At 31.6% G+C, this 24,807-nt stretch overlaps 1 long non-coding RNA gene across 2 annotated transcripts in view; it reads right to left on the bottom strand.

Moving 5' to 3' along the window:
* Nucleotides 1-24,807, bottom strand: part of LOC141562968 (uncharacterized) — a 128,851-nt gene that overhangs the window by 23,733 nt on the left and 80,311 nt on the right. Inside the window, exon 1 of one of the 2 annotated variants that reach the window (XR_012488290.1) lies at nucleotides 4,907-5,028. The exons of the other annotated variant lie outside the window; for it this stretch is intronic. This is a non-coding gene — a long non-coding RNA (uncharacterized LOC141562968). Of the gene's footprint in view, nucleotides 1-4,906; nucleotides 5,029-24,807 lie in introns of those variants that run through there. 2 annotated transcript variants of the gene reach the window in all.

Here is a 24,807-nt window from a genome sequence, read left to right as displayed (position 1 = left end):
AAATTAATTATTTATGAGAGGAACTGGACCACATTCACATCTAAAGTATCATTACAAAAAAAAAAACAAAAACAGAAGATATAAAAAAATTTGCATCTAAACAAAACACATAGATTCCATTAGACAGATGATTAGTTAAGTTGATGTTTTTTGTTTTTTGTTTTTTGTTTTTCATACTGTACTCAAAGATGAGAAATCTCATTTCATGGAACCCTTTATCTTACACAGTAGCACTCCCAACTCTAATGAGTATAATGGTCATAATGGAGATCATAGGGTCATTTATGATCTTAGATTTAGAACAGAAAGGAACTAGGAAGTTTCTGAATCTTTTATTATATAAATGAGGAAACTTAGGTCCAGCCTATTCAATAACACAAGTAATAAAAAACAAAATACAGAGAAATCTAGCAAAGATTGTTATTAAATCCTCTATGCCAAATGTAATTTGAAGGTAAGTGTGAAGAATATAGGAAGAATGGTATATTGGGAAAAAAACAGTTTGAAATAAGAAATGGAAGCAGCAAAAGTTTACAGTTTACTTAGAAGTCTTATGATTCTGAATAATCTAAATACATGTAGATTATATGTATATTATGTATACATATATAATATATATGTATATCTATCATGAAAACTCTCAAAGAAAAGATACAAAATAGATCACTTGAAATGGTGAGGATCCAACAATATCAGAGTAAAACTGATGCAATGAACAACTTTTTAGTGTCAGATAAAACTTAAACATAGGAACTAGTAAAGACTCAGATGCAGGAGTTTATTTCAAAATGATTGTCTGTTGTGTAGTAAAACTACCAACAAAAACAATAAAATTCCACACCAAATTCTCAGTATAATGACAAAACTTTGAATACATTTGTAATAAAACTCTATTTACTGCCTTTTAAAAAGAAACAGTTGTGGCTAGAAAATGAAAAATGGAAAAAAAAATTCAAAGACCTTAAATAATTATGTCCACTCTCTCAATTTTAGCCAATACAAAAGAATAAGTAACCATGTGGAATAAACAGGAAGAATTTATAAACCATCAGATTTGATGGTTCAAATTCATTTTAGCTCCTAGAGAAGTAGAAAGCCATGACATACAAGGTAACAACATTTAATGTAGAAGTTCATTTGCAAAATCTTTAAGGAGGAAAGCAAACATAAAATAGCAAAAAATAGAGAAAGAAAAAAAAAAAAACTTCAAAAAAACCTGGTATGCTACTTGACTAAGAAAATCATCCCAAAAGCAATTATTGATGAAGCCAGAATGAATTCCACTGAGAGAACCAAAGAGAATTGAACCAAAGAAATTTGAAAAATCAAATTTGTTAATATTTCAAAGTTACCTGTTTTCCCATCAGTGACAAAAAAATCATCCCGGTTTAACAATGTCTCAAGTCAAGTGTGCCCAACTGGTTTTTCAAGGCCCATGAGGGGACAAAGGATTCCAAAAAAGTCCATCATAAAAAGTAAACATTATTATAGCTATCATTCTTTTGATTTGTCATACTTTAAACCTAATACAAAAATGCCATTTAAAAATAAACCAAGAATGAGTACTTGTATTTAATCATGTATACATGCATTAAACACCCATATTAAAGATGATATAGTAATGAAAGCACCTGGGGATCCATCTTGAAATTCTCAAGATAGGACAGATATCAAAATAATATGAAAGAAAAAAGCCATGTATATGATCATTATCAAAAAAAAAAAAAAAAAAGGGATACTTTAAAGATAATAGTAACCATTGACCCATATATCTATTTCTTTCACTTTCAGAGAGATTTTATTGTAAAGGGCTAGAACTGAGCAAATGCACTTGGATGATGGAGCATGTGAGACTAATTGCCAATTGGACAGTTTTCTATTAACATGTTTGAAGGTTGACCCTCCCCAACTATTCTGTGCTGACTTGATTGGTGGGACAAAGAAGGGGAAGTGACTTGTGTGAGTAGAGTAAGAGATGGAAATTGAGACATTCTCCTGGCAGTGGATAGTGAGGAAGGTGGTGTGGAGATTACTAGATCTAATCCCCTGAAGGCCACCTCAAGAGACCAAGAATAAAGACTTTTGATTAGCCTTACTCCAGCTGATGTCTGGGAAGACAAGAGTTCCAGCATTTTATGAGAATGGTTTATGTACATATAGAAGGTAACCTTGATTAAAAAAAAAAAAAAAAAAAAAAAAAAACTTAGAAGGAAATTAACAGAGCTTTATAGCTGATTTTCAATAGGAAAGTAAATTTCTACAGTCACACAATTAGCTATATGGAATAGAGAATGTCAGATGATACAACTATTTATTGGATAGAATTTGACTTAGCTAAAGCAAAACTGCCTTAAAGCTCCTCTACAAATAAATTTTTCAAATATATGTTAGGAGCATATAAAACTGATTGATTGCTGCAGTCAGAGTTTGTTTTGTCTAATTTTCTTCTAATAATCAATATTAAATGATATTTCATCATCAAAGACATTAGTTACTGTCATGAAAAATTTAATATGTAGAATAGAAACATAAGAGAAATTTCTTATAAATAATATCCCATAGATAATCCAAAATGTATTGTTTGTGAGTACTACTGTACTAACTATGCCAAATTCAAGAATAAAACAAGATACTTCAATATTTTTCTGTTATGTTTAAACATTCCATAAATAACTGTCGTGCTTTTCCTTCTTATTGAAGAAATGAAAATTAAATTTGAAAGTACAAACCCCAATTTAACACCCAAGAAATTATTTGTAATAGAATCTGATGGTAAGATCCTGTTTTACAAGATTTTTAGTCCTCTTTTTCCTGGCTGCCTTTCAGGAATTACCTTGGAATCAATTATGGATATGAGTGCTGCTTTTACTGAATCTTGTGATTTTGAAGAATACACACATATCATCTTCCCTACTTTCAGAACTACAAAAATCTGATGATGTACCAGAAATACAAGGCTTCCTTGTATAAGATTAAAGATAGATCTTTTGCCAAAGTAATAACCTCGCTTAGAGGCCAGAAACATGGCATAACAGAAAAAGTCTTTGTGTGGTGTTGTTGCACAGGCATCCTGTTCCTTAGGGCATGGTTCCAATTTCCCCATTGGATCCATTCCCTAGATCTCTCACGCATAACTATTTCCTTCATGATACCCTTCTTCATCTTCCAAAATTTATGAGAGATATCACCTTTTGACAATGTCTCTACTCCAAGTGTGCCCCACTGGGTTTTTAAGGCCCATGAGGATAAAAGGAAGTCTAAAAATTTCTCTAGTAAAAGGTAAACATTATTATAGTTATAATTCTTTTGATTTAGCCTTGTGATTTTATCAGTGAATAGAATTCCCAACACAGAATAGCAATTTTCCTGTGACTCATAATCTTAGAGAACTGCCTGATACACTGAGGTATTAAGTAAATTGCTCATGATCACACTGCTGGTTGATGTAAGAGACAAGACTTAACCCCAAATATGCTTGACCATTAAACTCAGCACACTGTTCACCTCTAGATCTGTCTGACTTGCTCACTTTCTCTCTGGTTCTTTGAACCTCTCTATTTCATTCTCTTTCACTCTCTTTCATGTTATGGCCCTCTCTTACTTGCCCTCTGTCTGTCTGTCTATCTCTCTCTCTCTCTCTGCTTCCCACTTTTTCTCTGAATCTCTTGTTCTTTCTCTCTTTCATTCTCTGGGTCTCTCTGGTTTGCTGTTTTTGCTATTGTAAAAAATTAAAAGAAAAAAGAAAAATACCTGTAGATTAAATAGCATTTATCTTTTGGAAAATATAATTGTTAGAAATCTTTAAAAGAACTTTTGAAACTTGGGGAAGTGTGTGATATGAAGGAAAAAGAACAGTCAACACACACACTTATATATGTGTGTGTATATATGTATTTATACATGTGTATATATGTATGTATTATACACATGTGCATGTATTTATATACATTTGTGTATGTGTGTATATACACACACACATATATATATATATATATATACACATATATATAAATTATAAATTCTTTTTCAACATGTATCTATATGAAAATTCAGTGTTTGAATTGAGAGTGATGAAGTAGGAAGTTCTTTTGATTTAACTTAACTGCCTAATGGTAGAGAAGATGTGTGGTATAGTGGACAGAACACTTGGGAAAGAGACAGAAGATGTGGATTCAAGTTCAGCCACAGACAGCATGGATGACTGTATGATAAGACACTTTAAGCCCTGTGCTGTAGACAAATTCTCCAGGACACTAAGTTTTGCAATACTTGTTGATCTATACCAACAGAGGGAGTACTTCACCGGTTATTCTCCAATAGGTATGAAACCAGAAGTACACACACACATCATTTTTATAGCAATGACATGATGTTAAGATGATACTTTTACGTTTCCTCTCTTCACTTCTCTCCAAAAGATGATGATAACTAGTATTCATATTAGGTAGGAGTAGAAATGTTTCACAGATGATAGCTAAGTAGTTTTGTTGGGAAAGTTTCTCAAACAATCCTGTTTGATTTCTTCTTACAACCTCTCAACTTCAAGACCAACTTTCTCTTCTTTTCTTTGTTCACTTTTCTGATCCATATGAAAGTCTTCCCCAAATTCAAGTGAATACAATAGGATAAAATGATGAGACATTTTAAAACTTAAATGTATTTTAGAGACTTTTCAGTCAAACTCCCTTATTTTCCAGCTGAGCAAACTGAGACTCACTATAATATGTTGGTAAACTTTAGCAATTGGCTCTGTGATGTAGAAGAAAGTGAGGGGAATGTATCCATGAAACATTTTACATTTATTCTAAATTATTAACATCTTATCATCACTTTTTGGAATGTAGACAATCAGAAACCATAAAACAATACTTGATTTGTATCAATTTCCCAAAGTGTAAATACTCACACTGAAAATTTCATAATGGGTTCTTCTTTTCATAAACTTGCTAAAGATTGCACAGCTATTTAATAATGGAACTGGAACTGGAATCCGAGTATTTTGTCAAGAAGTCTTCTGCCATTCTTCTGATCTTTACACTCCCACACCTTTATACAATGATATATTAACCAAGATGGAGAAAAGGACTATCTTTTTACTTGATACTTTATTACAAATATCTATGTGTCTTAAAAATGCTAAGAAACCACAGTTTTATGTCTTACAGAGAAAAGAAAAAAACAAACCTGAGCCTGCCAAGTTGTTCCCTGACACTACAGATAACCTCTACTCCTTGAAATAGATACAACATAAGAACTGATTTAAAGAACAGATTAACATATGAATCGCCATCACAGCTTCCGGGCTGCTCCAAGCCTCCATTCAGCTCTGGAGTTTTTCAACCAGCTATTGATACAAACTAAACCCACTTACTTACTTCCTTTCCCCTCCCCCACTTTCTTAAAAAAAAAAAAAGGGTAAAACCAAACAAAATAAATTCTCTTCTGCTAAGAATTCCAGGAAACTGTTTTTATTAAAATTCAGAAGGATAATTAGCAAAAATTATTTGAAGAACTTGAAAAAAAATTTTTTTGTGAATTTCAAGCAACTCCCTCTCAATAATGTTTTTTTTTTAATTAATTTAATCAACTTTATATTTATAGATTGAACCAAATTAAACATGGCAAAATATCTACTACTTAAAATAATTAACATTTAAAAGTATAGCGAGTTAATGTTTATTTCAACACAGTAGAATTGACCTTTTTGACACCTCTGTATTAAGGCTACTTCGTTGTGATTATATAATAGCCATTTCTATAACTTTGTTCATTGATACCAGTGTAAATGACTCTGCAGGAGTTATACTGATTGCTTCATTTAAAAATAAAATAATAATCTAGTTTACTTTCACAATAGCAGTTGCATTCACCATCTTTTCATCCAAACTCACCATCTGGGATTAACAAATCAAAAAGGGTCAAAATATGTGGGGGTTGAAAGTGATTTCATGATTCATGGGAACTATTAAACTATGCAAAATTATCACTGTGACACAATGACTTTCTTATGAAAGCCGCCTTAATGCAAGAAAAAAAGTAGAGCATTCTGTGGATTTTCCATCTCAAAGAATGTCAAGAAGTACATAAAAAATAATCACATAACAGTTTATGAATAATGACCGTATAGCCCTGTTATCATGCAAGCATTTTTTCTCGGTTGCCAAGATGCAAGATACACATTAAATAGTTAAGTGGTTTCCACCCAACTTCTTCAGACTGACAAGGGTTTTCAAATAAGGAATTGCATTAAAAAATCATTCAGTACAACACTGGGCATCCATTCTATGTGTTTATCTGGTAAAAAGCATGAGTTGAATGACATTTTTCACCAATTTAGGATTTGAATTCTCCAGTTACTTTGACATCATCCAAGTGCAGCCTAAATCTTAGTTCTTTTAATGTAGACATATCTTTAGAGATAAAGATTATACAACAATTGGAGTATCTCTCATCGCACACATGAGGATAATAATAGAAAAACTACTCAGGTTCAAAGTACTCTAAGACCTGAAGATCCTGACACTCTACATCCAAATTATATATTGACTTTTGTTGTTACTTTTCACTTGTTTCAGTCATTTAAAATTTTTCAATAAGCCATTTGGGGTTTTCTTGATAAAAATACTGGGGAGTTTTATCATTTCCTTTTCAAGTTCTTTTTATAGATGAATAAACTAAGACATTTTAATAACTTGCCTAGAGAGTTATACAGCTAGGAATATCTGAGGTTGGACTTGAAATTGGTTCTTCCTGATTCTAGGGCCAGCCATCTATCTATCCACTATGTTACTTAGCTGCCTACTATCTGCCCCATTAGTGCAATACAAAAATATTTAATAAAATACAACAATAAAAGAAATAAGTAAATAATATTCTCCATAAATTTGAAGCATACTCTTTCACAAAAACATATACTAGTAATAAAAAGAATGAACCAATTCCTACAGAGAATTCAGGAAATTAGTACACATCAAGAAACATTCAGCCAGGAAGTATGCATGGATCATCATTATTAACATATTATTTTTTTCTATAGTGCTTTAGATATATTATAATTTGATTCCCAAAATTTAGATGACTAATAATCAGACATTAACTGATTTTGCAAATGAGAAAAATGTGGCATCAAAGTTAAATCACTTGTGCAGGGTTATACAACTAGTATGTGTATGAGGAAGAATTCAAATGAGAAAAATGTGGCAGAGAAATTAAATCACTTGTACAGGGTCATATAACTAGTGTGTTTATAAGGAAGAATTCAAACTTAGTTCTTCTTGACTCCCAAACTGAGCATCTATTGGTTATGGTTTCTAGAGGCCCATACATGCAAGGTACATATGTGTTTCAGATGTACCTATGGAGAGGATGACATGCAAAAAACATGTGGATAATAATAATGTGTGGAAAAGCAATTAATATCTCTGTTGCTACAGGGGCATCAAAATTGTTTAATTATGTTATTGTATTATTTCAATAAGGCCTACTACAAACTGATTTCTGTGGCAGATCAATGTCTCTGACAGGTAGTGTTCTGTTTGTTTCAAGGGCACATCTTCAATTTGTTCTTTTGTTCTCATTGTGTCTTTCATGATCTCTTAGACATATAAATAGAGAGTATTTATGTTTCTCTGGCCTCCTTTAGCTAGATCCCAAAGTTGAGATGCTATCTTTTTACCATAAAAAAGATCAATGTGCTCTTTAGAGTTTGGGAACTTAATTTTTCATTCTTTCACAATGATAGATTCTTCTTATATTGAGTGTCATATTGGGGAAAACCCATTAACCCATTTCTCTTCATACAGAAAGGGAAATCTGCCTTTCCAATAGACTTGGCTTATAGGGATCCAAAAAATCTGGAGATGACTAATCTGTATATAGACATTAGTGTTGCAGTGGATAGAGCACTAGCTTTAAATCCTGCTATAAACATTTACTAGCTGCATGAACAGGAAAAATGTATTCCAATCTTAATGTTTTCATCTATAAAATGATCAACCAATTCAAAGCTTTTACAAGTCTAAATTTTTTTAAATTCCAACTTCATTGTTTTTTTCCTATTAGACCACAATGTTACTTTTTAATGTATACTTATTTCTGGAAGCATATGTGATTAGTTGCTGGTTTTTCTTTTTTCTATGAATACTTGTTAAAGAACCTGAAAGAGAGCATTAATATTTTCTCTGTGCTTAATAATCTTAAAGAAGCTAACATATTTTCAGGCAAGAAAAGTAATTATTTCTGATGACAGTAAGAAATAAAACAAATAAAATATAGTTTTAATTGTGTTGTTCCTCAAAAAAGTTTCCATTTTGATCTGAGACTAGTCAAAAAAGAAATATGGGATACTGATGACTGATAAATAAGAAATATCACATAAATTATTATTCTCTCTGTTACTGTCATATATGAGATAGCAAAATATGTTAGAAGATTTTTGAGCATGTTTCTACTTCATAATCAAATATCAAATCATATTTTTGGTGGTGAACTGTGGATTCTCTCAACCCACACTCAGTTTTCTAAATTTAAATTTTCTTATATTTTTACTGCATTGTGGTATTCAGGTTTTTAGCAATCATTTTATTAAAAAAAAGAAATGTCATTATTAAGTTATTTCTGAACATTTAAACTGGAAAGCTAGCTGCTTTGTTTCATAGAGAATCTGATGTTACTTTAATATTACCTCTGCTTCTCCTTTGTAAATTTTTTTTCAACTGCAATATTTTGTTTTCCAAATTTGTTATTTTTCAGGGCTACTACTAGGTTTTTCCATCATCTATTCAATGTTTTCTACTCCTCTTACTCCTTCTATTACTGGGTCTTCACCATATACCTTTGGGGATATGGACATTAGCTGGTGCTGGGGCCTTAATCTATGTAACATCCAGAGGGAGAGGATTTATCCTAGTTGAATTCCTACACTCAGAACCTGCACAAGACTGAATATTACTTTGGGAGTAGAATCAATGAATAAAGTTTTCTAAGTATTTGAAGGTAGGTATCCTTTTTAGCTGTGTGTCTGCATATATCACCTCCTTAACCTTGTAAAAAGCAGCAGATACTTATTCTGAGCATTCACTTGAAGCAAAGAAGAAAAAGAAAAGGGGATGATAGAGACAGAGGCAGACAAATTTAAGGAGATTAGATGTATATGGTATTCAGAGCCATAGACTAGAGGAAATAGATATTGAAAAAATTGGGCCTAGAACTCAGCTACAGCACAGGATCATACTCCATTGTTTTTACCTTTGTGAAATTTGTTCTGCTAAAATCTAGGGTAAATTTTGTAATATAGATAACTTTTCCCATTAACTGTCACATATTCAATGACAATACATAAATATATCTGTATCTCTATGTATATATTTATCTATAATTATATAAACAAAGGATTGATAGTTAGATATTTAAATGCTGACTCTGCCTGAGTAAAACAACTTCTCTCTTTATACCATAGCTTGCTTATCTAAAAAAAAAAAAAAATAAGCATACTTATAATATTTGCAAAGTTTATCTCAGTTAGGTTGTAGGTTTAAATAAAATAACAAAGAAAATATATTGTAATCATAATAAATGTCAGCAGAATACATAATGATGAAATTTATGGTGAGGATGATTGTGGAGACCTAATATCCATACATATCTTGAAAATTTCTCTAAACTAATAACATGGCAAATAATAAATTCTTAATTTGTCTTGTTAGTAATTTTATTTATAAGATAATAGAGAAAATAGAGAAAGATTCTGGGAAGATGGTAGAGTATGTCAGTAAATTTCAAGCTCTCCAGATTTCTCACAAAGAGAACAAATTTGCATATCAGGGTGAACATAAACTAGTAAAAAACCAAGAATTGGGAAAGAAGAAAGGACTTCCTGCTACAACCCCAGAAGATCTGAAAAAAGACTCTGGGTTAGGGATCAACATATGTAAAGTGCAAACACCTTCAAGCTAGTTGTATTTGACTGCTTCTGCAGGAATTATGGAAACTTTCATGTCCTGGACTAAGTGCAGAGTTAGGGGCCTGAGGCCAGGAATACTGATGGAAGCTTTATTGATTAGGAATGCCTGGGCCTACTTGTGCTACAGAAACATGGCCTTGGGCAAGAAGGAACCAATATACCCAGTGAGTGCAGAGGCAGTGGGACAGGGACTCTGGTTGTGGGCACTTGCTGGATTGGTTGGGGGGGGGAGGGTTGTTCTTAGTTTAGAGTTCCAGGTCAGAGGAGAGGGCTAAAGTAAAGCTAGAAGCACTATCTATCACCTCAGGACTAGAGGAGCTTATGTTAATATTTCTCATTTTAAAAATAAAATGAACTGGCAAAAAAAAAAAAAAAAAGACCTAACCATAGAAATTTATTATGGTAATAGTGAAGACCAGGTTTCATCATCTTCAGAGAGGAACAATGAAGTAAAAAAAAAAAAAAAGCTTCTTCTACCCTAAAGAGTAACATGAAATGGCTCCCTTCCCAGAGAGAATTTATAGAAGAACTCAAAAAAGAATTAAAAATCCAAATGAGAAGCATGGAGGAAAAACAAAACAAACAAAACAACAAGAACAATTAAAAAACCATGCAAGAAAAATAGGAAGATTATGAAAAAAATAATCCAACTAGAAAAGGTGGTACAAAGTCTCAAAGATGAAAACAACTCTGAAAATTAGAATTGGGCAAGGGTAAGCCAGTAAAGCTATGAGAGACCAAGAAATAACAAAACAGATTATAAAGAATGAAAAAAATACAACAGATGGTGACAGATCTTATAAGAAAAACAACAGATATAGAGAACAGATGAAGAAGAAAATTATAAGAATAATTGACTGCCTAAATGTTGCAACCAAAAAAAAGAACCTTGACACAATAAAGCAAGAAATAATCCAAGAAAATTATCCTAGAGTAATAGAACAGAAGGGGAAAGTAGAAATAGAAGAAATCCACCAATCACCACTTCAAAAAGATCCTTTGTAAAAAACACAAAGAAATCATATTGCCAAATTTCAAAAACCCAATCAAAGAGAAAATTTTGCAAAGAATAAGGAAAAACTAATTTAAATATGTTTTGTACAGGACTTAGAAGCAGCCACAATAAAAAAAAAACACAGGTCTTGGAATCACATATACAGGCAATCAAAAGAACTAGACATGCAACCAAAATATCATGTCTAGCAAAAGTATTCATAATATTTAATGATAAAAAGGACATTTACCAAATGCAGATTTTCTGGCCTTTTTTTTTCTAACAAAACCAACTCAGTAGAAAATTCAACATATAAGAGTAGGCTTGGGGAAGGTAGGATTAGGGGAATGAACAAACAAACAAAAAAAGAATAAACTTTTTTTAAGTGCACAGCAGAAGAAAAAAAAAAACAATCTACAAGGAAGTAAAGAAATGATAGACATTTCATACTTCTACATAATTTCTTCTACTAATATATATTGTTTCTTGAAATTAAAATTTATTTTTATATATTTTGAATACTCTCTAATGTTCTGCTAGGTACATGACAATGTCGTTTTGTATTGGTATATTTTGTTTTATTTTCTTTTCCTGAATTTTTTCATTCTTTTTTAAATAAGCAGAAAAAAAGATAATAGAGGAAATAACAAAAGAAACTGCTATGCAAGACCTGATTTTGACTTTTTTTTTTTTAAAGGAAGAACTGATTAAGCATATAGAAATGATAGCTTTTAGGAAGCAAAAAACAAACCAACAAAAAAAAAAAAATAAAAAACAAAAACTGTGTTGCTTTAAAGTTTGTTTTAACAGTTAAATGGGAAGAGCTATTAGTCATGTTCCAGTATTCACTCTTGATTTCAGCATAACAAATTTCAACAAGCATAAAACATATTGTTAACTGAGGTTCTAAAAGGGAAGATGATTTAGGATGCATAGGAGATTATCAAAGATGAAATTCCTATGAGAAAATCATGAGTGTCATTAGGAAGTAAAGAGGAAAATAGGAGAAAATCAATCTTATTTCATAGGAGTACCTTCATAGGAAGGTGTCCCTCAAATGTAAATTTAAAAAAAAATACATTTGCAAGTAAAAAAGAGCATTTATTTAAGAAAAAGCCACAGATCTAAAAGGCTACTTAATGAACAACTAGAGATTAGGAAATATTGAGAACAACATAAAGAATTTATGAAAACTATTTATAAAGTAAATGGAGAAACACAGAAAGAATAGAACCAATATTGAGGATAAATGATGGGATATTAAAAGAAGACAGAGAAAAGACTAATTGAACCACTTGTTTGATGGGGATCAATACAGTATATTAGAAAGATGTGATAAATTAATATCAGAATATCCATGTTTAGGACCTAGTTCTTACATTAATAGGCAAATTAACTTCTCTGGGCCTCAGTTTTCTTTTTCATGTGAAAAATTGGTATAATATTTCTTCCTAGAATAGTATTTTTAAAAACTTAAATTGCTATATTAATGAAAATTCAGATATTGAGGATTCATTATGTTCAAATCTCAGTACTAAGCATCACAGTACTAAGGATATGAATATAAAAATAATATGGTCCCTATAAGATATTGTGGGCATGATGGAGTTTTTTAGACTGAGAAATAGGAGATATGGTGTTTTAGTTCAATTGATTAACTGTGCTTTTCTGGGAATATGGGGAATATTTCCAGGAAGTAGTTTTGATTCTTTTTTCCCAAAGCCAACAGTAGAAAGATAGGGAAGAAAAGCAATAAAAATTGTCAGAGAGCAGCAGTGAAAAACTCTTACCAAGTAGATAACAGGACACAAGAGCAAGAACTGGAGAGGTGTGTGAGTGTATGTGAGTGTATGTGAGTGTATGTGTGGTTTGTGTTTGTGCATGCACATGTATGTGTGCATATTTGTGCATTGGGAGCCAGGAAGTCATTTAAATGTGAGTTATTATGATTCTGTTCTATGTATCAAAGGAAATTATCTTCTGATTAAAAATTAAAAAGTAAATGAGAAAGGAATAAGCCCTAGTATATGCATACATGGTAAAAAAAAAAAAGGGGGGGGGCGGAGGGGGCTTTGTAACAGCCTGGTATGCCAGAAGGAATATCAAATTGAAATTCATATGGGTTCAAATTTCAGAACTCTACCAGTTATAAGCAACAATTCACTTCATATCTATAATTAATCTTCCTTATCAGTCAAATGAGGAGTTTGCATTAGATAATTTTGATAGTATTTTTTTTTCCCTGACTCTAAAATCTATGAATACACAGTCAAAATAAATTCCAGTTATGTGGGTCAAACAACTCACAGTTTATCCCAGGGCACATAAAAGAAGAGATCCATGTAATTCTGAAATGACTTACTGCTGGTTGTCTTTGAGGAAATTATTAAACAGGTTAATTGACACCAAATCTGAAATCAATCAATTAATAATATTAAGCATATACTTATGTTCCAAGTACTGGGCTGAGCTATGGGAATTTAAAAAAAAATACTCCCTGTCTTCAAAGAGCTTACAATCTAATGGAGCAGACAATAAACAATATGCACAAAGAAATGGTTAATATAGGTAAATGGTTAATTAGAAATGGTTAATATAGGTTAAAAAAAAAAAAACAAGAGAAGGAAGACAGCAAAATTAAGAGAGATTAAGAGAGGATTCCTATAAGAGATAAAATATTATTTTGGACTAATAAAAAGGCAAAGAAACCAGCAGGCAGGAAATAAGTTGGACAAATTATGTTCTTATTTTCAAAACAAAAAAATTAGATTGATTTGAAAATTAGTATTGACCTTTATAGCCATTTTTGACAAGATTCTAGGATAGTTTAATAAACACAAAAGAGATCCTAGGGAAAAAAAAATTAAAGGAATGTCATAGCCAACATGAAAAATTCCCAGGTTAAAGAAAAAATATTACAAGCAATAAGAAAAAAAAAATAAATACTGCAGTAAAACAATTAGGATTTCACAAGACCTAAGCAGCTTCTAAAATAAAATAACTTAAAGGTTTGAAACATTATATTTTAACGAGCAAAGAAGCAGGTATTGTATCCAGACATAGTTATTAAAAGTTGAATATAATCCTAAATGGAAAATGGGTATTTAATGAATTGAAAGATTTTCAGATATTTGTAGCAAAAAAACCAGAATTCAATGGAAAATTTGATGTAAAAGATCCATAAGAAATATAAGAAAATTACTAAAAACTAATTATAAGGCAATGATTAAGGTCAAACTATTTACTCAGGAAATATGAAAATTATGAATAGTAATTATTATTAGTAGTAGTAATAGTGTCCTTAAAATTGGTCATTTCTAAAGTAATTTGAAAGAAAGATTGGGACTGAGTTATATATGATGATGGAATTCTAAAAACACAAAATTGGATAGGAAAAGGAGAAATTATTTCATGAAAATAGGGCCTAAAAGGAAGAACTAATAAATGGGGGTAGAAGGCTGATAATATTTGAACCTAACTCTCATCTAGAGTGAAAAAGCAACAACATATACATCTGATGAGTTTTAGAAGTCTTCTGAACTTCTAGAAAGGTTGAAAAAAACTGGGCAATGGGGTATGGAGTGGACTTTTAGAAGGCTATATAAATTAGGACTAGACATGGTTACAATAATAGCTTTAGCTCTTATTTATTTATTTATTTATTTATTTATTTATTTATTTTTAAATTGAGCAAGCAAAGGAGAAAGAATCCAATTGGAATAGAGAAAATGAAGTTTTCTTCAGAGGTTTTGTCTTGTTTGTAGAGGAAATCTGGAGGACTTGGAATTTTGTGACCTACTCTGATATCTTTCCATAAACGCCTCTTAGTGATGCCTTGTTGATGGAATTTTAAATAGTCCAGCAAGTCTAGAGAGTAATTTCAAACTACTCCCAAAAGTTTATAAAATCACATAATCTGTGCAATTAAAATGTTTACATTCTCAAAAAGCAAGTCAGACAATTTGGAACATAATTTTTTAAAAATAATTTAAAATAATTTTTTATATATTTGGAAATATATAGGTGTATATATGCATTTATATTTAAATAAATCAACATTTTAAGATGGGGGAAAACCTTCAGTGTTAACCATAACACAAAAGAGTGAGAAGATGATTAAAGGAAATTGTAGATATATCCAAGATTGACCTCAGTTAATTTGTTTCTTGAGTGAGTGACTTCAGGTCATACCAGCTATTCTACTTCTTTATTGAAAGATAGTTATATAAGTGACAATCTAGTATTTTAATACAATATTCTCATATACGCTGATGATCATGTTTAAGCAAGGGTTTCCTGATATTTAACAACCAGCTTTCTAGAAGAAGAAAAAAAAAATAGTACTTCAGACACTTAATTTACATTAATGATATTCTCCACCACCCTATTGTCTATAAAAATCAACAAAATAATACAGCAGGGCCCAATTTGTTGTATTTTTCATTTTAAGGGGTAAAAATTCTCACACTGAAAATTTAACAAACTTCCCTTGGGAGCTGATATGAATTGGATCTGATTCCCGGCTAGAAAACCTGGGTTTATATAAGAAATAATGTATTTGATGTTTTTTCTGTTAAATTAGTTGACTTTTAATTGTTTTGATAATGTACACAAAAACCTTTCACCCTCAAAATGTTTTAGTAATGATTCTAAAAACATCAAAAATTTGGGATAGTTTCAAAAAATCTTGACATCACAAATACCTGATTCAGAACAAAAGTCCATATTTTTACTATTAATATAATAATATAAATAATAATAAAATGATTTAATATTTTAGAGTTGTGAGGAAAAATTCAAAATCATTTAATCAAACATTCCATTTTACAGATAAGGAAATTGACTAAGAATAGGCTAGATAGCCAAATTTATGGAACCCTGAGCCTGGAGTAATTAAGATCTAAAATCAAATCATCCTCAGAGAATTCCTAGTTGTCACTTAACTTCTCCCTGCCTCAATTTCTTCTTCTGTAAAGTAGAGATAGTAATAGCATCTAATTCCTAAGATAATTATTAGGATCAAATGAGATATTTCCAAAACTCTTAGCATAATGTCTGGAACATAATGAGCACTAATTTTTTATCATTTGTTATTATTTGGTATTTATTTTCTTTTTTTTCCCCCTGAGGCTAGGGTTAAGTGACTTGCCCAGGGTCACACAGCTAGTTAAGTGTCTGAAACCAGATTTGAACTTGGGTCCTCCGGAGTTCAGGGCTGGTGCTCTATCCACTGTGCCACCTAGCTGCCCCCTATTTTGTATTTATTTTTATCATTATTACCATTTCATTACCATTAGATTTCCTAAAATTTACATAGCTGTTGTAGAAAAGCTAGAATTTGAGTTCACCAGGTCTTTTAATTCAAAATCCACTGTTCTTTCTACAGGATACCATTGGATCGTTTCTGATCATTGTTAATGGCATGCGATGGATGCAACCCTTTGATTTCCTTGGTATAGGGAACTCTTTCCTAATAACCAAACTTTCTACCAAGCAATGTATCAACTTAGACACATTGGCTGAGGTCATTCACAGGTTAAATGATTTGCCTAGAATGACACAGTCAGTATAGATAGATCAAATTTACCATTTGGAACTCAGTCTTATCTACTAAGGCAATCATCTCACATTGCTTCTGAATATTATTAATATTATTTTATTAATACTAATTAATTAAACCATTATTCAAAAAGAAATAGACAATTGACAACTATTACTACTGTTAACAATAGAAACATAATTAAAAATCAAACTGCAGTTGGGACTGTGTCTACACCTTGCCCAAACAGATGGTTACTCCACTCAAACAATGAATAAATTGAATTTAAAATAATCAGGCAAATCTGTTATTTAAGTTGGCCAGGCAATGGAATAAAAATCATTGAAGTTACACTCCACATAGAGACTGGTTATATTTTTTCCCTTTTCAAAAGCTTCTAAATAAATTTGTAATTTTTTTATAATACATATTTATTAAGAAGCAGCATTATCCAGTGGATAGAGAGATGGTCAGAATTAGGAAGTATTCAGTTAGATTCTTTCTTATCCCTGCTAGGTGACTATAGACAAGACACTTGGCATCTCAAAATCCCAAGCAATATCCTAACACTAAAAATTATAAAACACTTGAAGAAGAGTACTTAGAGAGGGAGTTTCTTTAGAGTAATTCCTATACCAAATGAACTATGTGATATAACTATTAGTGCAAGTAAACAATTCTACCAAAATTTTCATATATTTGAATTTGCACTATTCAATGTAATAATTATTTAAAATATGGCCCCAGTCCAATGGAAATATTCAGTTCTGGTTCAAAAGATGTGATCATTTCACAGGATACATTATTTATATTAGTTAACAGATATTAATTAAGCAGAAATCGTGAGTTCTTATTATTACTTCCCAAATAAAGAGCTAAGAACCTTATTAAGTTAAGCTACATATTTTGGTATATTGGTACATTTGTTTGAATTTTTCTTACTTAATCATGACATTTTGTTTTTTATACATGAAGGCAGAAATAACTGGTTCCCAAAAGTGATCAAATACCAGCTTTTTAAAGCTATTCTGAGACTGTCTATATTATATGAATATCAACCCTTTTTTCTACCCTCTTAATTTAACATGTTAATTTGATTGACTAAATTGTCTCATTGTTGGGCATCAACAGAATATCTAGAAATTTTGTCAATATACAATTCAGAAAGAAGTATCCTATAGCATTTTCCCTCATATAGACAAAAGCATTCTTTTAACTATTGTTTACTTATGTAAGTTTGGCAGGGAAGTATAAACCCAGGGCATAACTTAAAAGAAATCAAGTTGTGGCAGTAATATGAATATTTAATAAATATGAAAATAAAATCCATAATATTAGGTTCTTCTAAATCTTCAATATGAAGGTGTTCTTGTGCTCTTCTTCCTCTCAATATTTAAAATTATACTTTTGTATTGTTTTCCTCTTGTCTATTTAATGGAGATAAAATCCCAAGAATGTTCTATAGGTTCTCACTCACCCATTAGGCTTTATATGACTTAGAATTTACTTTACATTCAGATTCTAACAATTTGTTAAATGAGTAAGGCTTTTGCTCAAGAGAATACCTAATCAGAGATAGTAAGGTATAGTGGCAAGTATGTTGTATTGGTGCAGATGTTCACATCTTCCATTCAACACTTACTAGTGATGCAGGCGTAGCCGAATCCAAACGGATTGCAGGGGAACTTCATTTGACTCTCTGTACCCCAATCCTGCCACTAGACCTCAATTAATCCTAATTTAATGAGGTATAGAACTCATCATTAGGTATATATCTTATGACTAGCAGTAGTTCATAACCAAATCATTAAACATTGCTACTATTACTAATGATAAACATTTATATAGTGTTTTACAATTGGCAAATCATTTTACATATTATTTCATTTGATCCTCATTAACAATCATGTGAAGTAAATGATATTATTATCTACATTTTTCCAGTGAGGAAACTGAGGCAAACAGAGGCTAAATGACTTACCCAGATTTCAAAATCAGGTGCTCCTGACTTCAAATCCACCATACTATTCAATGTGCCACCTAGTTGCCTCTAATTTAATTTTGCTGAGACTCAGTTTATTTGGTTGTAAAATAATGATAGAAATAATCTCACATGCTAGATTGTTGTAACGTTCAAATAATAAACTATGAAAAGTGTCATATATATGTCTATTTGATTAGTAGTATTTCTAGTTGCTAGGTCGCTTAATCGCCTCAGAAAGTATAAAAAATCTAATTTTCCACTGCTTGAGTCTTTTTTTAATGTTTTTTCCCTCTGTGTTAGTGGTTGTGCCCATTTCATCCAGTCATTATGCTTAAGTATTTATATCCATAACATATGTCTAGTCCAGCATAGCCAGATTCTCATTAGCATAATTTCAATGCTGCATCCCAATCCAACACCAAGCATAATGGTATACTGAATACAATGGGTACTCCTTTAAGGGCAGCTGAGCTATTGAATTCAAATCATTGAATTGAATTGAAATGAAATGAATTGAAGTAGAATTTATAAATTATATGAATAAAATTTCCTAGGAATTCATTATATCTATTATGATCTAAGAAACTCACAATTATAGCTACATATTTAATGTCAGTACACTGCAGTTCTAAAAAATCTTTTTCAAATATAATTATTTATTTTGGCATATCAATACAATATTATTGAAATAAATAAAAAACAGTATTGCTCATAAATACTATAATTTCCATATAGATAATAATAAGTTTTTCTTTGAACTTTATAACCACTTTTTTTTAGACCACTGAGAGAAGTTGGTAGGGCAACACACCAGAGGTTTACAAGGTAGGCAAGTAAAGTGGAAAGTTTCCTGAGAGTAGTAGTTAGGAGAACAATTTTTGCTTGCATCACAACTAGTAACTTGACCTTGAACAAGTTACTTTGTTTCCTCATCTGAAAAATAAGGAAGGTGGATTAGATGGACAATGTAAGGTTTTCCTTGATTGCAACACTCCTCCACTTCTATCTAATACCAATCTCTCCTGCTTGAAAATATTTTACCTTGTATCTACTTGTTTATATCCCCTTATCCTACAGAAGAATATGTTCTTTGAGTCAGGTACAGTTTCATTTTCATCTTTGTGTTCCCAGTACCTAACACAATGCCTTGCATTTAATAAGGTAACTGCTTAACAAAGATTAGTTGAATTGAATTACATGATCTCTCAGGTCCTCTAGATCTTTAACATTCTATGATTCTAGGAGTTTCTCCAGCTCTAGAAAATGGATGGGTTTAATGGTGTCCATTAGTCCTTCTCTGACTCATTCTACCTATAATGGAAAGTTAATCCTTATATTACAGATTGGTATATCAAGCTTTTTGTTTGATGGATATATATATATAGATATATATATATATCTATATATATATATCTATATATATCTATATATATAGATATATATATATAGATATATATATCTATATATATATCATAAGGCACATTGGTTTATTTTTAAAAGTTAAATATGAAGGATTTAAGGAAAGGGTTTTATCCTACTGGAAATGGAAATACTCTAATATTTGTATGTAATAGAGATATTTTTATAACATATAACATTATGTGTGTATGTGTGTGAATGTTATATGATGTCTTGTCTTCTTCATCTCTCTTCTCTAATCAAGGGAGATTGATTTTTCTCATAGAGAAGTATCCCTTTCAAAATTTTCTTCTCCAAGTAAAATAATCTTCTGTATACTTCAGAAAAACCTTTCAACAAGTAATCCCATATTGGTATCAAATGATATTAATATAAGATTTTTTTATATTAGAAACTTGATTCCCCTTAGAGTTTTAGATATTTGGACAACAGAATCAAAATGAAAAGGATTTTCATGAGAAAAAAACTCACTATCCTCCCCCCATTCCCTTCTAAATTGCACTTCCCATTCTTTAATAGGATCACAGATGCATAGCTGGAAGGAAATTGACAAGCCATTTTAAAGATAAAGAAACTGAGTTTCAAGAAGTATTGTGATATACCCAAGGTCACACATCTAATAAGTGATCACTCCACAGCATACTATAATCTATGGCATTCTATGACCATAATGGAATATTTATTATAATATATATTCAGAGTATTGAACTGGAAAGAGACAGCTCTTGAAAAGCTATAATCATCCTCCTTCCTTTAATGTATAGCATTTAACAAGTTAAAATAAATCCAATTTTTCAACTACAAGGAGTAGCTATATTTTGACAGCATAGAAAAATTGGCTAGCCCTTTGGTGTTGGGAGCAGGAGGGGGGGGGGGACAGGGGAGAGAGTGAGCAGGAATGCTTACTGAGAATTTCTCCCCAATAATTTTTTAAATGATCAAACTGTGCCATATTATTTGTAACGCTATTAAGAATAATATCTAAAGTACTTAAACTAATTATGCCTATTTTGTAAGATTAATTATCATTAATAATTTAACATATTTTATCATTTAAGTCAGTATCCGTTCTGATCTTTAACTTTAGAGAGCACACTGTATATGTACCACATAATTAGGGCTTATGTATCATATAATTAGGGCTAAATACTAGGAAATCAGGCTAATGAGACCAAATCAAACTGAATTATTTAAGCTTTTTTTCTTTAATTTTAGAGGTAGAATATTTAGTAATTAAATGCTGATTTCATTTTCTTGAACTCACATGTAGCTCATTTGTCTTGGAATCTCCTTTTATGAATATGAAGTCTCATAAAATGTTTGCTAAGGCAGTAAAGAAATGAGATCCTTTACCAAAAGATTGTAACAGAATCTATTAAGTGTTAAAACACATAGGACTGTTCTAAGAGGGGGAAAATGTGATCCAGGAGAAGTTTGTTTTCCTACCTCTTCTTTCTTTAGCTTTCTGAAATTTAGTATCATAATTGTTCCCCATAGCTATTCTTATCCTCAATAGTTCCTTTCTTCTGTCTTATTCCATCAGGACCAAGCTCTTGCTAAATGACAGTGGAGGATACTTTTAGCTTACTCTATAAATATGGAGAACCAAATATAACCTAACATAAATTTAAGGGAGAAGCTTACCCTACATCATAACTAAGTGACCTGTCTAGGGTCATACAATTAATAAGTGACCTAGACAAGATTTGAATACAGGATTTCCCTATTCCAAAACCCTTTAGAAGACATTAATGCTTTGAATTTCAGATTTTGTTTACAACTAGTAGAAATATGTTTTCATCAGGGAGCTCTTTTGCTATTTCTCTAGCCAATCCAAAAAAAATGTATGCATTCATTATATATAATGTTCCTCTAAAAAACAAAAAACAAAAACAAAAAACTAGTGATGGGCTTATATCCCAAAGAGATACTAAAAGAAAGGGAAAAAACCTGTATGTGTAAAAATGTTTGTGGCAACCTTTTTTGTAATGGCTAGAAACTGGAAATTGAATGGATGCCCATCAGTTGGAGAATGTCTAAGTAAATTGTTGTATATGAATTTTATGGAATATTATTGTTCTGTAAAACATGATCAGCAGGATGAATACAGACATGCTTGGAGAGACTTACATGAACTGATACTGAGTGAAATGAACAGAACCAGGAGATCATTATACACTTCAACAATAATATAATATGAGGATCAATTCTGATGGAAGTGTCTATCTTCAGCAATGAGAGGATCCAAATCAGTTCCAATTGATCAGTAATGAACAGAACAAGCTATATCCAGCGAAAGAACACTGGGAAATGAGTGTGGACCACAACATAGCATTTACACTCTTTCTGTTATTGTTTGCTTACATGTTTGTTTTTCTTCCCAGGTTATTTTTACCTTTTTTCTAAATCTGATTTTTCTTGTGTAGCAAGACAACTGTATAAATATGTATACATATATTGCATTTAACATATTTAACGTGTATGGGACTACCTGCCATCTAGAGGAGAGAGTAGAGGGAAGCAGAGGAAAAGTTGGAAGAAAAGTTTTTGCAAGGGTCAATGTTGAAAATTACCCATGCATGTTTTGTCAATAAAAAGCTATAAAAAAAAAAAAAACAACAACAAAAAAAAAAAAAACAGAGATTTTACCAATGTGGATTCTACAACAATACAGATCTGAACTTCTTTCATGATATAGATAGCATTTATAAGTTATTATGTGTAAAAATAAATTTCAAAAATTCTATAATTGGGAATTAGGATTAGTTGCTGTCTTAGTTTCTCTGTCCCTCTAGCTCTGACTCTGGTGCTATGATATGGTAGCTGCTGAAGGTCTAACTCAGACCTGTAGAAAGGATCTCTTCACGTGAGAGGCTGATGATAATGATACAAAGAGACTGAGAGGCAGCTGCGTTGTCTGACCTCCCTCCTCTTCCCTCTTGCCTCCAATTTATTTCATTCCCAATCCACAAGGAACATCTGATAATAAGGGCTGCTTTGCAACTCTTTCAAATGTTATAATTCACAGCTATGGAGACTCTTAGAGAATTGACCTGCCCCTTCACTTAGGCATGGTCCTTAACAATTCCTCATTTTTTGTTTTACAGAAAGGTGATTATTTTTCCCCCCCCACAGCATGGTCAGTAAGTTTGTGCAGTAGCTGTTATCTGAGTCCACATGCTAAGGTATCTGAGTCTGCATGCAAGTGTTGAAGCTTGTGAGATATCATGGAGGCCAACTTTCAAACAGAGAAGAGAACTACAGTCATAACAGGCATTTAAGTCTCTCATCAGTCTCCAAGCTTGGCCCTTTGATGTGTTGGCCCATTTAATTACCACAACTAAAAAAAGACCGTTACCAATCTCTTCTCCCTTTTCTTTCCCCCAGGTTACTGAAGGAGCTCTGGGAGGATCCTCACAAACAGCTCTCAAGATGCTTCTTTGTTTCTTGTAATCCACGTTCAGGCATCACATATTGTGATATGGGAGCCACCTGTCAGTGGCTGCTGGAGGTCTAATTCAGACCTGTAGAATAGATCCCTTCATGTTTTTTTTTTTTTAATACAAACTCTACATTATAAATTCTTCAGAAAAACTATGAATGAAGTATCTCTGTGCATGGGAATAGAGTCGAGAAGACTTTGATTTTGAATTGTACATTAAGCCTAAAAAGCTGAATCAACTAGCCTTGAAAATGGATGGTGCTGGAGCATGGAGCCCATACTCAGCCATGGCTGGCAATGGGCACACAGTTTTATCTGGTCAAGCAAATGATTAGAGATGGGGAGCCAAATCAGACATTGTCAACAGGTTTCCTTTGGGCTGAAGAGTCTTATACCTTACCCAGAATTTCCCCACTATCTGCAACCTTCTACACACTGATACACACATATGTGATTATATGTAATCTATATAATCTATTATATCTAATTATATTTTTATATCATCTATGTTTGTATTTGTTTTCTGGATAGATTTTAGACCATAGTATATAATTCAAATAAATAAGAGTGATTTTATTTCATATGATGGTATTAGTAAAGATAAAGAGAAGCTTTCTAAGTAAAGGATGATGGTTACAGATGAGTGACAATCCTTGAGCAGACTCAGCTGCAGCTCAACCAGCCCCAGTGTCTTTGCTTCTAAAGACAAGATCTTTATTCACTAAGAAAATGTCTTACACACATCCTACACTAAGACTGATGAACCCAAAATGTAAAGGGATGCAAGAAAGCCTCAATTTATATTGCTGTGGAAAAAAGCTAGCTGTCACAAAAGTTTTTTCCATGCTGTTAGATAACTTAGGATAAGAGCTATTTTCTAGATGCTGTGTAAGAGTTTTACAATTTAGGTCATAACTTATCATGTGTGCAGTCTATTTGTCTTTTACTGTTCTGTGTGTTGTATTCCAGAATTTGTGCATGAACATCCTGGAATATTCCTACACATTCACATGTGTTACACTGTTGTTGTTGTTTTATTAATGTGTGCATATATAAAGACAACTCATTAAAAATCATTACCACCGTTTTCCCTTCTTTCCACATTGTTTGTGGTTCAGTACTTAAAAAGTATTTATACTTATCTGGCCATCTACTATATAATGAATATGTTAATATTTTATATATGGATACACATACACACGAGTATAATATATGTATATATGTCTAAAATACCTATAACCTATTTGGATGAAGTTAAAAATCCATCAAACAAAACCTAGAATGATGTGCTGAACCCAAAAGATACAAGCTACTCTGACAAGTTATTTAATGCCTCAGTGTCCAGGATGATTTTAATTGATAAATGAGTTGTCTATCTATTTCAATAGAGAGTATATCCAAACTGAAAGTTTCCCAACAGATAATACTTCAAATAGGTTTACATGTATGATTATATGCACATTTGTGT

Source organism: Sminthopsis crassicaudata, chromosome 3, assembly GCF_048593235.1.
Source record: "Sminthopsis crassicaudata isolate SCR6 chromosome 3, ASM4859323v1, whole genome shotgun sequence".
Taxonomy (NCBI): Eukaryota; Metazoa; Chordata; class Mammalia; order Dasyuromorphia; family Dasyuridae; genus Sminthopsis; species Sminthopsis crassicaudata.
Note: the sequence above shows the minus strand (reverse complement) of the source record. Positions and strands in the feature narration are given on the sequence as shown.